At 40.7% G+C, this 19,398-nt stretch overlaps 1 pseudogene; it reads left to right on the top strand.

Annotated features, from left to right (window-relative positions):
- Positions 1-3,770: 3,770 nt before the first annotated feature.
- On the top strand, positions 3,771-6,148 carry LOC123450184 (annotated as a pseudogene).
- The last annotated feature ends 13,250 nt before the right edge of the window (positions 6,149-19,398 follow it).

The raw sequence follows: 19,398 nt of genomic DNA, 5'->3' as shown, positions 1-19,398 counted from the left end.
TTCCTTGTCTAACACTAGAGGATGTTTTGATTTGAGTTTTCCCGATGCTCCCAATTCCTATTGTTCTTTGATGTTCCTTCTTATTCCTTCTGTATCACACAACATAAATAGGATTCATAGTATAACGTGATTTGGTTCAATCTCATGTACTCTGCATAGTAGGAGGGTTAATTTCTGTGTTTTTTCATGATGCCTTAATCCATGGTAGGATAAGATGGTGGATTGCAAACTGGTTTATAGTTGACAATATTGTATGGTAATTTACGCATCGAATTCTACAAGCAGAACCAAACACGTTTTAGCCCCAGATTATTATTCACACAAGTCCATATCATGCCAAGACAATTAATTATGGATCCAAATTTGAAAAGGTCGATGCATTCTTTAAATTTAGAAACGTACACTAGCATAGTTTTAAATTTAGCAAGATGAAACACATAGCTTTTAACACAAATGATGATACATAATCTTTAGTTCACACAAATCTTATTAACGTTTTATTACTACAGCATATACAAGAAAATAGCTGAGAAATGAGCGCTACAAAGCAGTTATAAGTACATGGTTTGACCTATTTCCATCTGTATCAGTTAAGAAATTAAAGGACAAGGAATCGCTTCTCCACTAACAAAAATGGAAACATCCATTATGGGTAACCCTCAAACAAAAGTGATGGAACAAATGTTGACATAATGATTACAATATCAACCATCAACGATGAGAATTGTTGTTAATTTACAACTCTTTCAACCCAACTAACATCACTAGCCAAATGTGTACCTTTACAACCTTGCCACATCGATGTGGAGACATCCCATCCTCACACACATCACTCTGCAATAAAATATACACACCTGATGCAAACATTGCCCTTGGGACAAAAGCTCAGGGCATTTGTATGTTTTACAAACCCCAACAAACCAAGCACAAAAAATATGTGAATGGAACACAAGAAAAAAAGGTAAACTATGAAGCCCATTTGTGTAGCATGACTGAGGTCATCATGGTTAGCTCTGATGCCAATACAGATTGTAACACGAGTTGCAGTTTTGGTTGAATTGTAGACCATGTCGAAGCAAGTACTGCAGGAGACGGGGTGGAGCTGCCTTAGCAGATTAACTATCTTGCTAGTAATATGTTCCATTACGACATCCTTACCTGCACAAAGTATTTGAACTCACTAAAAAAATGTAGTTAAACATATAGTGTTCAACATTCTAAAGATGTCATGAGCCATACAACCCTATGATTGTATTCTAGATAGATTCATGGTGAGTTCACATTACATTCATAGTACATTTCAAATTGTAATGTTTTCAAATTGACTGCATCAATTATAGACTAGACACAAAAACAAATTATATTAGTCTTGAGGAAGGAAGAAAAATTAGTGTTACTATAGAAGGACCGGTGATTCGAAAATAAGATTAAAAAAACTAAGTCCCAACATTACATATATGGTAACGGATGATTCGGCAGTTGAGATGAGGAACAAAGGTTTGCAAAAGGACATACTACTAATGACAGTATTGTGACCAAAAGTTGTCATAGCCACAGTAGGTGCTCCCTGTTTCAGGGTTCAATCTAGAGGTTGAGAGTGGTTAACTAGACACACTAGTTGGTATTGCATTTGTCGATACTCGAAGGTGTATCTATATGCCTATAAGAATAACACAGATGTGTCACTTTGAAGTGTCGATTTCAGACTGATTTTCAAAACTAAATATATAAGAGGCAAAAGTATACAAATATAGTAGAAATTCTTTATGAATCCAAAAACGCGGGTAGATATCTTGTACCAAAAAATGAGCTAAAATGGAAAAGTCAGATTGAAATTCAACAAAAATATAAACATCATGACTTAACAAAACTACACCGCCCACGTGGAAATAATCTTTGGCTATTGCTTAATTCTTAAGCATTGCGCACATTTGTTCATGGACAATCTTTGCCTCAACTAGATCACTTTTTAATAACAAAAAACTTAAGCAAGCAGGAATTACTTAATCAAATAAAATAGTCTTGCATGTGAGAAACACTCATTAAGGAATTGATGAAGTAAAAAAAACTAACTATTAATAGGTAATGCCCCATCATTTGAAACTTCTGGTGAGAGGACATAGCAAAGTGACATCGAATCCTTGAAAATCCAATTAGCAATTCCTGGAAGAACTATTATTTTCCTTTCTAAAATACATAATGACATGTTAAAATTATTGGCATGTTGGGTTTAGATATATACCTCGGTTCAAATCCCCTTTAGTGGGAGCAAAGAGAGAAATATTGCCACAAAGTAGATCTTTAGCTTACAATAGAAATACTGGTGTTGCAGGCGATGTGTTCCCTTTTGAGAATTACGAATTCTCACACTAACTCAAAGAAAAAGGGAAAATATTCATGTAAAATCTGCGTGGAAAACTTAATGAATACTGGTGTACAATAATTGGTTGAATACTATAAGTCCAAAAGGAGTACAAGGTCAATATTAGGTACGACTGCATAGTCTGGTTTCATCTTACAATTCAACACGTTTTGTTAATTCAAAAAAATGTTTACGCATCCCTTAAAGGTTTTGGCTAAATGTTTGCACACGGTATGCCCTCTGAGCCTCGAGGCGATGTTATTTGCTTTCGGTAACAATTAGGAGTGTAGTAATTTCTCGAGGAAAAAATGAATGTTGTACCTTGAATCCGTTTATTATCAAAATAATAATTTCAAACAAGAATACCCATTTCCAAGCACTTTTTGGATTCTCAAGGAAACAAATTGTTAGAAACAATGGTCCTGGCCCATGTATAATTTCTGAAATCTCAAACTAGGCCCATGAATAAATGGCAAGTGGTGGTTTTAAAGTTCAGTACCACCCCGAAAGTTGAGGAGGTGTGAGATATCTTTATATAGTAGGCTGTTTACATCACACTAGCGATGTGTGAAGGAGAAAAATAGAAGACCATAAATGCTCGCTCGCCTGGCCTCGCCTAGTGCGAAATGCGCATGAATGGTCCACCAAAATCCAGTCCATTGCCTTGCAAGGGCATGCTTCCTTTTATCATTTTATTTTTTAATGGCTTGGCAGATAAGTTAATTATTTCTTGTCCGAAAAGTATATGACTTAGAAACCAACCGGTATCCAAAACATCAAGCCGTCATGGTCAAACGGCGCTGAACAAATGGAGCCATGACAGAAGGGCATTTGAGAAAACAAAGGGGAAAAACTAAGGAAAAAGCTGAGCATGCCCGAAAAGTAAGGGCAAAACCCGTGGGTAGGGGGAAGATGAAATTGTCCCTGTTATATATACTACTATCGGCCGCAACCAAAGACATATAAAAAACACCTAGGGTTTTTGTCTCGTAACTTGCATCGTCACCGTAGTCTATTTCAAACCGAACGTCGGTGTGCGGGAGAGAAGGTCTCCGAAATCGTTCATCCTTGTAATCCTACACTGGGAGACGGTGAACTAGGTTTTTGGGAAGCGCTCTGCGTGACTGCTCAAGTTCGTCATCATGGGTCGGCTTCCGTCTAAGTCGGGTGTCACTACTTATCGTCGTCTACAACACCGTCAACACCATATCATCGCCAACATTGTCAACAAAAATGTAACTCCTGCAATGGTTAACAATCATTACTCGATTGCGATATGTTCACGTCTCTATCTGTAGTTATTGTTACATGTGCGATGTTGTTGTGCATGTTTTCCTGTTTATCTAGTATGTTGGATTGGTGCATGCTATTTCATGTTATGATCATGAATTATGTACTAGAATTTCTCATGAACTTGCCTAACATTCCAACACAAATTTCAAACAAGGCCGCCTGTCGCCTGGTCGACCTCCCCTTCCCCATCAATGGAGGCACCACCACCAATAACGGCGTTGCCCCTTCGGCCACCAACACCTACACCGCCGTCAAGCAAGTGGTAAAGTCAGGCGCCCCTCACCCTATATTCTATCTAGCATAGTGTTTCGATGAACTTTTGTGAACTTGCTCTGCTATGCCTATTTTTTGTGAACTTCGTATGCTATGTTCGGTTGTAAAGTAATATTGCTATGTCCGGTCTATGATATGTGCTATGTTCAGTTTATCTACGTACTATTTTGATCACACTACATATGAGGGGTACAGTTTTGGAGGCGGACAAACGAGGGATGACCGGATTTTGTTGGAAAATAAGAGGGTCAAATTAGGACATTGTGGTTATATATGATCCTTACTTTTGTCCCGAAAAATCTTTCATGAAGCCTCCCTTGTCGCCAATCCTCTCCCCACCGTCTTGTCCGCCCACGCCGGCATGTTTCTCTTCTCTATTCGTCGCTGTTTTTTCATTTTTCTTCTACTACTCATTTTGGTTGGTGCATGAGATTAGTCGTGGGCGATTGCCCCGATTGATTTATGGGTGGAGCTCACTAGGCTCGATATAGGATTTGGTTGTCTATTTTACTGTTTCATTGTATTTTTAGAAGAAAGGTGATATTCTAGACACCCCCCTTTCCACCCACTCATCCACCCACCCACATCCACCCAGTTCAAAATAAATATTTCCGCAAGAATAGCTTGATCCTAAATTCATGATTCCTAAGATTAAAGGTCGCGACATTTTAGACTAGAAGACAATTTATTGCCACCAATATCTAACTAAGGTAAACGTGATTAGTCCTCGGTGCTAAGAATTTGTAGTGAGATGTAGATACTATTATCAGTATGTGTAGCAATATTGCCTATTCAATGAGTGGATAGTAATATACATGTATAGATGAAATGATCAATATGTTGTTTTCTGGCTTTGAATATGTGTATCTTTAGTTACTTGCGTGTCTTTCATTGTTTTTGCTATGCAATTCTATGAAAGTAATGTCTACCGCTCAGTTTCCTACCACCCTGCTCGCATGTATCATTGTGGCTGTGTTGGTAATTTGTATGTTGATTGATCCCCTGATACTACTAATACTTAGTTTGAATGAATGAATCATTTCCCATCATATTCTATTATTCAAGATGTAACTTAGTTTGAACGAACTGTCAATTTCCCATCATAGTCCATCCACACTAGAAGTCTGATTGGCGATAATAATGACATATTTTTGTTACTAATGTAGCAATTCAGGTGTATGACCATTCATATTCAATGGACATTCAAAAGGTGCGACACTGCGCCTAGCCCTGGAAGAGAAGGGTATTGACTACACCACATATTATGGCAATCCACTAACTGGAAAAACATGAATGTGGCCTTCTTAAAAATGAACCCTTCATCGGAGCTCCCTATCTTTCAAAGTGGCGCTCGCGTCATCTTTCGTGTCATCAATATCATCCGGTATGTTATTCAATTTAACTTGGGAATGCCTAAAACTTAGACACACTTGTAGTGCACTTAAGCAATGTAATTCGGTTTGTCAATACTGAGACTCTCGAGTCAATGCAGAAAGTTGATGGTTGGATTCTCAAGATGTTCATAGTAACTCTCAGCCCACTAAATTATCGAGCCTTAATTTGTGTCCAAGTTTATATGTCGGGTGTTGATTCATCACATGGTAGAAACCCCAGATTTATGTAGCATGTACCATGTCAAGCTTTGTGATGCCCATGAGAAGACGATAGAGTAATGACCATGAGACTATGTGGAAAAGTGACGAAGATCTGAGCAAACTCCTTGATGATTTTGAGTCATAGCTCAATAATACCAAATATCTCCTTGGTGATGAATTGTGTTTTTAACATAGTACAAACGCATAAGCGCATGTATACGTACATACAATCATTTCAATGAACGCACACATGTACAGCCTACCCATATGAACACCTCGGGATATTGAGTTGGCACATCATCTTCAAGGTGACAAAGTCGGCACATACGCCTTCATAGTCGATGGAAAACATCTCCTCCACTGAAACCACATGTTGGTGATGAATTCTCACTGGTTGATTTGATGTTCATTCTCATTCTTGCATGCATGGTTCTTCTTTATCTGCATGAGGAATATACATCAGTTGCAGCAGGCTCAGGCTCCTGGAGTACCAGACACTAGCCAAGCACAGGCCAAGCAACAATGTTGTGACTAGGGGGTACTTCAATACGGGTGGACGAAGTATCGTACTCTCTTCAAGATCTCGTTCTTCCTTTGTGTCAGGACCTCGTTCCAAAAATACTAGGTGGTTCGGTGTCTTGCGTAGCCGAGCTAGTTGAACCGATGTGTACAGTGAATTTAGGTTAAACATATGACCACTATAGCATCATGTGTTTTTCCTCCAAGGTCGGGATAATGGTTCCTGAGAATTTTGTTTTCTATCCACATGTCTGCTCCGAGGTCGTTGTGTACAACGTACAAAATCTATATGCTGAATTACTTACAGAATGTAAGCCTATATACATCATTTTGAGTTTTCTTATACGATGTAACTTTGTTTATGGTCAAATATTATTTCTATCATTTGTTCTAGCGCTCATCATGTTTGAGGTATCATGTGTACCACTTGTCACTTTAACCTTATTTAAAAAAAATACATTTCCAAGTATGTTAGAGAGCATAGTCATTCCATTTTCATACTCCCTCCGTCTAAAGTTGAGACACTTATTTTGGGACGGAGGGAGTACTATTTATAACCCCTAGCTTCTGATTGGAAATTAATTTGTGAGTTAATTTTGTTGACTCATATTTTTCTCAAAGCATGATTTTTGACATCAACGTCTGCATGCTTGGCCGAATGTGTTTCAACGTTCGGGAGTGGGCCCAGTCCTTGTTGTTTTGGTTTTCATCCAGTTTTCCATAATTAATCGAGCAACAATTTTATGCTTAATTAATGAAACAAGCAAATTTTTTGCCTCCTTTTTATTTTTGTCATAGCTGGATTTTTCATGCTAATATTCTTTTTTAACTCAACTAGCCATAAAGTATTTTCCTACTGTATGAATGCATATTTCCGAGGATATGTAAGCAAAAGATCTTCATGCACATGCTTTACATGTGCAGTACAGGGCAATGGGCCTCATTATAATTACCTCTATAATGATACTACATGCATCGGGTGTACTCGTTGCAAGATCCTCCTATGGATCCTCATATAGGGCACAACACGTCTATTTATACATCAAAGCAGAAACACTTCTTCCAACATTTCAAGCTGGTTGTCCGATACTTTGAGAGTAAGGAGGGAGGAGGAAGAAAGAGAGAGCATAAGAGCACTAGGAATGGGAACATGGAGGAAAGCTTAACTTTTTTGTTTTCACCTTTCATCTTGGAGGTGCAAATATTTCATTTTGTGCTTTCCTGATGCCTCCCATTCCTATGGTTCTTGAGCACTCCTTCCTCTTCCCTTTCGCTTGCGCAACAGATTAATACACAAACCATAAATATGTGTGCACATACTTAGCAACCTGAGGTTGAGAAGGCTAGTCGAGAAGAGGAAGAAAATAGAGCCTCAGAGCAATTGGAATGGTAACATGGAGGAAATACTAACTTGCTTTGTTTTCACCACTAGTCTTGGAGGTGAGAATTGAGTTAGGTATTTCCCGATGCCTCCTGTTCGAGTTGTTCTCAAGCACTCCTTCCTTTTCATTTTGGCTTGCTTGGTCGCTTTAACATCAAAACGGAATATATGTGCACATATTTGACGCGAGAACTCGAAAGTGAGCTATGAAGAGGGAGAAAGAGAGGGCCTAAGAGCAGCGGAATGAGAAAATAGAGGAAATCATAACTTATCAGTTCTCCATTTCTTGTGTTGTGGTGGAAAATTATTTTGATATTTCATGATGCCTCTCATTCTTATCCTTCTAATGTGCTCCATCCTCTTAGTTTTTGTTTGCTAAATCAGTTTAGCAAAAAAATGAACACATATGCGCATATATTTAAATGATATGAGTTGTCTATTGTCATACAGGAAGAGGAAGAAAGAGGGCCTAAGAACGGTGAGCATGGGAACATGATGGAAGGCTAAATACATCAATTCCTCGTCTAACGGTAGGAGAGGCTTTGTTTTGAGTTTCTGTGGTGCCTTTCATGCCTATTGTTCTTTGATGTTCATTCATATTCCTTTTGGATCACACAACCTAAAAAAGAATGGATAGTATATAATATGATTTCATTCAAGTTCATACACCATGCATGGTTAGATTGCTATTTTTGTGTTTGATAGTTAAACAATTTGTCATGCCTTAATACATTCATAAGAAAACATACATGTCCGCTTAAGAGGGCTACTAGTTTATACTTGATAATTTAGTAGCAATGTAATTCATATTTTAGATTCTACTAGCACCATGAAACACACCACAACATTTAATTTACTTGTATCATAGTCTATATATGAAGTACACATCACTATATCTAGAAAAGGGCCAGTTAAACAAGCACATTTTTAGACCTATTCATATGATAGACAAAAGGGATTTCTACTTGTGTGCTCTCGAATGCTTAACACTCCTCGGTTTTCCCCCACCCAACTAGCGCACCTCACTTTTCCCCACCATCACTCGGCCCACACTCAAGTCTTCCCAAAATGGAGCGCTTCCGTCGGGTCAATGTAGTTGACCGTTACCTAGTGCATATATTGACGCATGGGACACCCAGGACCCACCTGTTAGTGTATAGTATATTTGTTAAAAAAATAGTGAAATATACTAATGATTGGGACACACACATGTGAGTGTTTGATTTATTTGCAAAACAAATTGTAATAATATAATGCGGGGGTCGAACTCGAGACCATCGCTTGATTATGCATCGAGCTAGCCATTTCAGTTGTTTGTGTTTGCTTGCTTATGGGCAGAACCGGAGCTAGTCGACTAGGCATTTTTACGTTACAAAAGTGACCACGAATTAGTGTCACTCAAAAGAGAGAACACAACGGTGTAAAACACAACATATTAATAGATTCAGAGATTTGGCTTAAATTAACAAACATGTTCATAGATTAAGAGAGCAAACTAATTCATTCTTAAAAAAAGCAAACTAATGTACCGACATTACACTAATTAATACTATATTTTAAGGGGAGGGACAACATAAGATGGTCGGAAAACACGAGCAGCGACAGCAGATGGACGGCTACTTGTCTTCATCATCCGAAAGGACGATGGTGCACTCATCAATGTTCTGGTCTTCGTCGTCGGAGGAGGATAGGATGATGAGGTCTGGTCCCTCGTCATCCTCCTTGACGGCGGCCGCTGCACGTAGATTAGCAGCCCTCCTCTGCTCTCGAGCTGAGGCTTCTTGTTCAGCCGTCCAGCGAATGACAACCTTTGCATGCGCCATGGATAGAGACGCGGCTAGCACTACCTTGTCGAGTTGCTGCTATGTCGCGCACGGCCTCCTCGGCCTGGGCAGTGAGCACGACAACATTGAGCGCAGGTGGCAGTGTGTATTCCTTAGCCGCATCTTCCACGTCGTAGATGTCGAGGTGCTTTTGCATTGCCTGGAAGGTCACCTCCTCCTCGATGTCCTCCTACTCAAGATCCCTGCTATTATGAGATAGCTCGGACAGCGTGGCTCGAGCTCAGAGTAGTTGGAGTAGGAGCCCGAGCCCAACGAGGATGCGTTAGAGTTGGAGCTCGAGCCAGAGTTGGAGCCCGTAGCTGCTCCACTGTTGGAGCCGTCGCCGGTGTCGGGCAACGGGGCCCCGGGGTAGAGACGTCCTGTGAAGATCCTTGCGACCTGTAGCTGCCTCACCATGGTGGATGAAGTAGCTTTTGATTGTGCAGCGCATGGAAGCAATGGAGTGAAGCGTCAGTGGAACGATGCCGCACGCTGGTATTTAATAAGAGGAGTGTGGGGAGTTCAACAGAGCAGGGGAGTGGACTTTCGGTGCGCGGAGTTCAACGGATTGTTGCCTCCATCTTTTCACATTGAATCAAGGCATGTCGATCGATAAAGTTGCACCCCGAGGGTGCACTAATTCCTTGATGTGACGCAGCTGCGTGCCAGGTGCACGCATGCAGGGCAAACTACTTTGGGTGGCTTCGCACATGCATGGCAGGCTGAGACTAGGCCTCTACAACGGCCCATCGGCCAAGCACGTGGCCCACGGTCGCTGTCCCATGTCCTTATTCCCCCACCGCCAGGTGGGCCACTCATGTCCGCAACCACGGAGCGCCCGCCCGACCCACCCAATCACGCCACATCTCGCGGATCGACCATAGCAAACCCTAGCGCCTGATCTAAACCATTCACGAACAGCGACCCAACGGCCCTAGTAGTGCGGGAATTTGAGATGGGTTTGAGGGGTTTTAAGAGGAGTTTGAGTGCTAGGGTTGGGCATAACTACCTTTTAAAATGAAAGTTGCGCACATCATCATTTTATTTTACAAAGTTAGTAGGAAAAATAAGAAACCACGACTACGGATATTGTCATGAAATCTCCTCCATACAACTTAGCTATCACGAACAAGGGTGTATGGTTTTCAAGGGGAATGAGTTAGGGTTTATGGTTAACCATGGCATAGTTTGTCCAAACATCCCATATTAGGCATGGACCCTCTATTTGCACACTAGATGACAAGGGAGGACGTGGAAAACTCAATCCTTAATTCTAATGTTGATTTTGCACACACCCTTTTTAACTATTATTTTATTATTCCTTGATATTTCTTTTTTATTTCTTCAATATATTTGTTAGACTCCTTTTTTACAAGATAATATAAACACAAGATAATATAGAACACAAGATAATATAACCATAAACTCCAACAGTTCACATACCACATTACAAAACTATACAATCTTCCAAAATTTCACAGCTACATGGACTTTAACAAGAATAAAACATTAGATGATCAAGAACATAGAGGGCTACTAAACGGGAGCGAAAGCCTTATGGAGGGTTGCATGCTGCGCCCTGATCTTGGCATCCTCCCCACTCTTAGATGCATCCCGTCCATGAGACACAAGGTGCCCAAAGAGCCCATCCTTGTGATTTGGTTTAGTGGTACAGTAGGGGCACCACAACTTCTTTCTCTTGTAGTAGGCACTTGTTCCCTTGTCCTTGATCTTCTGAACTTCCTTCGATATGAAGGAATCGACGTTCTCATCGTCCACATCATCTCCAGAGTTAGATTGCACACAAAAATGAGTTCCACTCATATAGTAAAACAAATATACACGAAAGTCACATTGATCATATAATAAAACAAACAAAATTTCAAGTAGGCTTTACCTTGTAGACGTGGTCATCTATAAAGTCAGGATCATATTGTTCGTTAAACCCAGCCTTGGCTAGCTTCATGTTGTTGCCTGCAGGACCCTCCTCCTGTAATATAAAAGTACACCCGTTACTATTAATTATATGAAACCAACAGAAAATTCAAGTATACACAAAAGTCACATTGATCATATTATCCATAATATTAACATATTTTCGTTTTGCATAGGCATGTGAACTGGTTTCACAACAAAGCTAATTAAACTATATATGGTGGAGAACTTTATAATTAGAGGAAACTTAGAGAAATTAAGATTTTATATCTACCTAAACATTTTGATTTTGGATAATGAAGCAAAGCTCCAAACTATGCTGAAAAAGTGGAGTTCAAATAAATTGATACCCTTTAAACTAATACATTCCTTTTCAATAATAGCCAAATCTACACAAGATCAATGCTCGAATTTATGATCAACTGAAGCATGATATAGAAATATATGCCCAAAATGAGTGCAAATGAAGATGACAATGACAAATCTAGCCATGTGAATTAATGAAATCAATTGTAACAGTCGGTTTCCAAATATTTATAACTACTTGATAATATAATTGTCGAGGGGATATCAATTGGCGTAGCAAGCACAAATCTAATACAAAAAACCTCGAACCAACTATACTAATACAAGAATCATAATCCAACTAACTAAACCAATATTTTTAGTCTTAGCACATCCTCGACCACCTGCTCCTTGTTGGCATGCACACATGCATCCACTGCCCCGCTCGACACCTTCACCTCCAAATCCAGCACGATCGAGTCGGATCCGGCCACCCTCTTCTCCACAAGATCCGCTGCAGTAGCTTCAGCTCCAGCAACTACGGTTGTAGCATCTCCCGCATCGTCGTGGACTTTCTCCTCCAGCACATCTCCGGCCAAAGCGGCCTCAGTGTCACGTGCGTCCTCCATCGGAGCCAGAAACAAGCGCTCAGATGGAGAGAAGTGTGGTGGCGGTGAATAAGTCAGTGCGGTGGGAAGTGTGGTGGGGGTGAGTGTTTTGTTGTGGCGAGGGAGGAGTTTTGGGGGGAAATGGTGGGGGCGATGTGTACGGTGGTGGTGCCCCTCCTCTTATACAATGAGAAGTTTTTTGATGTTTTCCATCAACATGCGCGCACCCACGACCATAGTACGATGCACGGGAAAGCAAAACGCACACGTAGAAATACCAGTATACGGTCAGCCCATGTCCAGGGCTTTAGGCATGAGTAAATTAACCAGCGAACGTCCCACTTGTCATAGGCTGTAACTGTCAGGCCCACATGTCATATGCATCCCCATGAGTTAGTAAGTGAGGAGGTAACGGTCAACTACATTGACCCGACAACAAGGCTCCATTTGGGCTTTTGTGAGAGTGAGGCGAGTGGCAGAGGGAAAAAGTGTTGGAAATATGCCCTAGAGGCAATAATAAAATAGTTATTATTATATTTCTTTTTTCATGATAATCGTTTATTATCCATGCTGTAATTGTATTGGTTGGAAACACAGTGCATGTGTGGATACATAGACAAAACACTGTCCCTAGTAAGCCTCTAGTTGACTAGCTCGTTGATCAAAGATGGTCAAGGTTTCCTGGCCATAGGCAAGTGTTGTTACTTGATAACGGGATCACATCATTAGGAGAATCATGTGATGGACTAGACCCAAACTAATAGACGTAGCATGTTGATCGTGTCATTTTGTTGCTACTGTTTTCTGCGTGTCAAGTATTTGTTCCTATGACCATGAGATCATATAACTCACTGACACCGGAGGAATGCTTTGTGTGTATCAAACGCCGCAACGTAACTGGGTGACTATAAAGATGCTCTACAGGTATCCCCGAAGGTGTTCGTTGAGTTAGTATGGATCAAGACTGGGATTTGTCACTCCGTATGACGGAGAGGTATCTCGGGGCCCACTCGGTAATACAACATCACACACAAGCCTTGCAAGCAATGTGACTTAGTGTAAGTTGCGGGATCTTGTATTACGAAACGAGTAAAGAGACTTGCCGGTAAACGAGATTGAAATAGGTATGCGGATACTGACGATCGAATCTCAGGCAAGTAACATACCGAAGGACAAAGGGAATGACATACGGGATTATATGAATCCTTGGCACTGAGGTTCAAACGATAAGATCTTCGTAGAATATGTAAGATCCAATATGGGCATCCAGGTCCCGCTATTGGATATTGACCGAGGAGTCACTCGGGTCATGTCTACATAGTTCTCGAACCCGCAGGGTCTGCACACTTAAGGTTCGACGTTGTTTTAAGCGTATTTGATTTATATGGTTGGTTACCAAATGTTGTTCGGAGTCCCGGATGAGATCACGGACGTCACGAGGGTTTCCAGAATGGTCCGGAAACGAAGATTGATATATAGGATGACCTCATTTGGTTACCGGAAGGTTTTCGTGCATTACCGGAAAAGTTTCGGGCTCATCGGTAGTGTACTCGGAGTGCTGGGAGGGGTGCCGGGGACCATCAGGAGGGGTGTCACGCCCCAAGGGGTCTCATGGGCTATGGGAAGAGATAAACTAGCCCCTAGTGGGCTGGAATAAGTTCCCACTAAGGCCCATAAGGTTTGAGAAGGAAAAAACACAAGGTGGAAAGAGTTTCCAAGTGGGAAGGTGGAATCCTACTTCAAGTAGGATTGGAGTAGGACTCCTCCACCTCCAATTTTGGCCAAACCTTTAGGTTTTGAGGCTGCCTCCTCCCCTCCCTCCCTCCTATATATAGTGGGGTTTTAGGGCTGATTTGAGACAACTTTTGCCACGGCAGCCCGACCACATGCCTCCACGGTTTTACCTTTAGATCGCGTTTCTGCGGAGCTCGGGCGGAGCCCTGCTGAGATTAGGTCACCACCAACCTCCGGAGCGCCGTCACGCTGCCGGAGAACTCATCTACCTCTCCGTCTCTCTTGTTGGATCAAGAAGGTCGAGATCATCGTCGAGCTGTACGTGTGCTGAACGCGGAGGTGCCGTCCGTTCGGCACTAGATCGAAGCGGATCGTGGGACGGATCGCGGGACGGTTCGTGGGACGGTTCGCGGAGCGGATCGAGGGACGTGAGGACGTTCCACTACATCAACCGTGTTTCTTAACGCTTCTGCTGTGCGATCTACAAGGGTACGTAGATCTGAAATCCCCTCTCATAGATGGACATCACCATGTTAGGTCTTCGTGCGCGTAGGAAATTTTTTGTTTCCCATGCGACGTTCCCCAACAAAAAGTGACCAAATTTAAACTCGCTACACAAAGCGGAGCCCAAGTAAGCAAAAACGGGCTAATAAATAGCAAACCCTAGGCAAAACTTCAATACATAGCATAATACAAATTCTTAACTAGTTCCCTTATGTTGAACTCATGTTGTAAACAAAATCAGAATAATGACACACCAGTGCTAACCACCGTAGCTAAGATTCAAAGCATAAATTTTAATGAGAAATATGGTAACTAGATCACAAGAAATTTAATAATACATGCATTGCTGGTATTTTTAGCATTAGTTAGCATCCACCATGTAAAATGTTCTGAATCAGAAAAAATATTCCTTCAAGCTACACACATGCACATAGCAAACTAACAGATAAATGCACATGCTAGTTGTCGATGTCAAAACTCGCATACATCGGGTAGAGAGGACGAGCTATTAGATCAGAACGATGGATAATAGGAGACAACAAACACAATGTTTTACCCAGGTTCAGTCCCTTTTGATAGAGGTAAAACCCTACGTCATGCTCTTTTTTGTATTATGTATGTGATACGTCTCTGTCGTATCTATAATTTTTGATTGTTTGATGCCAATATTCTACAACTTTCATATACTTTTGGCAACTTTTTATACTATTTTTGGGACTAACATATTGATCCAGTGCCGAGTGCCAGTTCCTGTTTGTTGCATGTTTTTTGTTTCGCAGAATATCCATACCAAACGAAGTCCAAACGTAATAAAAACTTACGGGGATTTTTTTGGAATATTTATGATTTTTGGGAATAAGAATCAATGCGAGGCGATGCACGGAGTGCCCACAAGCCCTGTCGCCGCGACCAGGGGGTGGGCCCGTAGCAGGGGGCTTGTGGCCACTCCTTAAGGCGGTTGGAGCCCTTCTTTCGCCGCAAGAAAGATAATATCCGGAAGAAATGTTAAAATTTCAGCCCAATCGAAGTTACAGATCTCCGGGAATTTAAGAAACGGTGAAACGCAGAATCTGGGAGCGCAGAAAAAGAAGGACACAGAGAGAAGAAGAAGAAGAAGAAGAAGAAGAAGGTCAAGGAAGAAGAAGAAGGAGGGGGCTCTCTCCCCCTCTCTCCCGGCGGCGCCGGAACGCCGCCCGGGACATCATCGTGTGACGGCGATCTACACCAACACCTCCGTCATCTTCACCAACATCTCCATCATCTTCCCCCATCTATATTCAGCGGTTCACTCTCCCGCAACCCGTTGTACCCTCTACTTCAACATGGTGCTTTATGCTACATATTATTATCCAATGATGTGTTGCTATCCTATGATGTCTGAGTAGATTATCGTTGTCCTATCGGTGATTGATGAATTGCTATGATTGGTTTAATTTGCTTGTGGTTATGTTGCTGTCCTTTGGTGCCCATCATATGATCGCGCGCGTGGATCACACCATAGGGTTAGTTGTATGTTGATAGGACTATGTATTGGCAGGCTAGAGTGACAGAAGCTTCAAACCTAGCATAGAAATTGATGCATATGGGGTTGAAGGGGGACCAATATATCTTATTGCTATGGTTGGGTTTTACCTTAATGAACGTTAGTAGTTGCGGACGCTTGCTAATAGTTCCAATCATAAGTGCATAGAATTCCAAGTAAGGGATGACATGCTAGCAGAGGCCTCTTCCACATGATACTTGCTATCGATCTAGTAACATAGTCAATTGCTTAGGGACAATTCCACAACTCCTACCACCACTTTTCCACACTCGTTAGACACCCTAGTTGTTTCTTTATCTAACCAGCCCCTAGTTTTATTTACGTGTTCTTTCCTTTCTTGCAAGCCTATCCTATCACTCCTACAAAGTACTTATAGTTTCATACTTGTTCTAGGTAAAGCGAACGTAAAGTGTGCGTAGAGTTGTATCGGTGGTCGATAGAACTTGAGGGAATATTTGTCCTACCTTTAGCTCCTCGTTTGGTTCGACACTCTTACTTATCGATAAAGGCTACAATTGATCCCCTATACTTGTGGGTTATCAAGACCTTTTTCTGGCACCGTTGCCGGGGAGCAATAGCGTGGGGTGAATATCCTCGTGTGTGCTTGTTTGCTTTATCACTAAGTAGATTTATTTGCTGTTCTAAGTTGTTCTCTATCTTTAGTTATGGATATGGAACACGAAATACCAAAAAATTAGGTGTACTTGCTACTCATGGAGATGGGGAACCTCCTAAAACCCTCGAGGCTCGTTATGTGGAAAATATTATGCACTACTTTAATAATCCTCAGAAAGCCCCATTTAATTATATAATGGGATACACGTTGGATCAACGTGAATACTTTAGGGATTATCGCTTGACTCAAAAAGGGAAACTTTTATTGGATCAAATCCATTTGTTGAAATGGTATGCTTGGGAACTATGCAAGAGATATGGTGTTACTTATTGCTCTAGGATGACGGCTCCAGACCTTCCCTTTTCTTGTGAATTTAATGATCATAGAACCTTGGCTTCTTATGCTAATGGTATATATGATTACTATGATGTGGATCAAATAGAAGAGTTTGTTGCTTTTATGGGTGCTTATGGAATTGAGGCTCTGTTTAAAAGGTGTGATGATAATGATGATGCTCCTTACCGATCTGAAAATATGGCTATGCTTCATTATTGTTATACTAATTATGAATATAATGCCCATATTGAACAATTTAAGGAGGAATCCTATGCTGCCCAAGAAGAGACTATTATTTTGCAGGAAACTATGGAAGAAGAAAATGCTAAAATTGTGAGCTCATTAGATGAAAAAGATGAAGAGGAGAGCGAAGAACAAAAGGAGGAAGAGCGGACTAGCTACCCGTGTCCACCTTCTAACGAGAGTAACTCTTCTACTCATACATTATTTAATTTCCCTTCGTTCTTACCGAAGGATGAATGCTATGATCCCTTGGATTCGTTTGAAATATCCCTTTTTGATGAACTTGATGCTTGCTATGCTTGTGGCCATGTTGCCAATATGAATGATGCTTATGAAGATGAGCTAGCTATAGTCCCTTATGTTAAACATGATGATTTTGATGAATATAATATGCATGTGCTTGCTGCTCCTACTTGCAGTTATTATGAGAGAGGAACTACATCTCCACCTCTCTATGTTTCCAATACGATAAAATTGCAAGAAATTGCTTATGCTATGTATTGGCCTTTACTTGGTGTGCATGAATTGTTCTTTTATGACATGCCAATGCATAGTAAGAGAGTTAGACTTCGTCATTGCTTGATATATGTTACCTTGTGCTCACTACTAAATTTCAAATCATTGCTAATTAAAATTGGCTTTGATATACCTTGGGATCCGGGTGGATCCATTACTTGAGCACTTTATGCCTAGCTTAATGGCTTTAAAGAAAGCGGTGCCTGGGAGACAACCCGGAAGTTTTAGAGAGTCATTTATTTCTGTTGAGTGCTTTTATTTAGTTTAAAAACAAAACAAAATTAGAGTGGAACTTAAAACTTTTTCAAAAAGAGAAGTGATTGAAAGGTGATGCATTGCGGAAGTGAGGGTCGACCTTGAACACTTGTGTTCATGCTCATGGAAACAATGTAGAATTTTTCATGGAAGTTTAACACAAAAATAATTATACCCTTGTACAATTCCTTTGTGTTTTTAAAAATAATGTGCCAAGCAAAGCCTTTACAATTAGTTTGGGTGATAGTTGTTTGATCACGCTGAGAAAAGACAGAAACTTTCTGCTCACGAAGTTAATTTTCATTTTGATTATGGAAGAGCTTTTGAGTTTATTCTTTTTGCTGCTGATTGATATGCAAATTTTCCAGACGTTCGTAATTTTTTAGAGTTTTTGAGATATCAGAAGTATACGGAATATACAGATTGCTACAGACTGTTCTGTTTTGACAGATTCTGTTTTCTATGGATTGTTCTCTTATTTTGATGAATCTATGGGTAGTATCGGGGGTATGAACCATGGTGAAGTTGGATTACAATAGATATAATGCTAATATGAATTTAGAATGAGTTCACAACAGTACTTGAAGTGGTGATTTATTTTATTATACTAACGGATCTCATGAAGTTTTGTTGAGTTTTGTGTGATTGAAGTTTTCAAGTTTTGGGTGAGAGCACGATGGATGAAGGAATAAGGAGAGGCAAGAGCCTAAGCTTGGGGATGCCCGAGGCACCCCAAGGTAATATTCAAGGAAGACTCAAGCGTCTAAGCTTGGGGATGCCCGAGGCACCCCAAGGTAATATTCAAGGAAGACTCAAGCGTCTAAGCTTGGGGATGCCCCGGAAGGCATCCCCTCTTTCGTCTACAATCTATCGGTAATTTTACTCGGAGCTATATTTTAATTCGTCACATGATATGTGCAAATGCTTGGAGCATCTTTTGTGTCTATTTTTCCTTTTTTATGCACCATGCTGGTATAAGATAGTCCTTGGTTGGCTTTATAGAATGCTTTTTGTGCTTCACTTATATCTTTTGAAGTTTGGATTGTGTGTTTCCCTACACATAGAAAACCGCCATTTGTAGAATGCTCTTTGCTTCACTTATATTTGTTAGAGCGGGGCATATCTTTTGTAGAAAGAATTAAATTATCATGCTTCACTTATACCTATTTAGAGAGTTAAGAGGAGTTGGTCATTCACATTGTTAGTCATAAAATCCTACATAAAACTTGCAGATCACTGAATATGATATGTTTGATTCCTTGCAACAGTTTTGCGACATGAATATGTGATATTAGAGTCATGCTAGTGAGTAATTGTGTATTTTTAGAAATACTTATGTTAAGGTTTGTGATTACCGTAGCATGCACGTATGGTGAACCGTTATGTGATGAAGTCGGAGCATGATTTATTTATTGATTGTCATCCTTTCTGTGGAGGTCGGGATCGCGCGATGGTTAACTCCTACCAACCTTTCCCCTAGGAGCATGCGTGTAGTACCTTGTTTCGATGACTAATAGACTTTTGCAATAAGTATGTGAGTTCTTTATGACTAATGTTGACTCCATGGATTATACGCA

The sequence above is a fragment of the Hordeum vulgare genome, chromosome 4H, assembly GCF_904849725.1.
Source record: "Hordeum vulgare subsp. vulgare chromosome 4H, MorexV3_pseudomolecules_assembly, whole genome shotgun sequence".
In the NCBI taxonomy this organism is placed as follows: Eukaryota; Viridiplantae; Streptophyta; class Magnoliopsida; order Poales; family Poaceae; genus Hordeum; species Hordeum vulgare.
The sequence above is the reverse complement of the archived record's forward strand: the minus strand, read 5'-3'. Positions and strand labels throughout refer to the sequence as shown.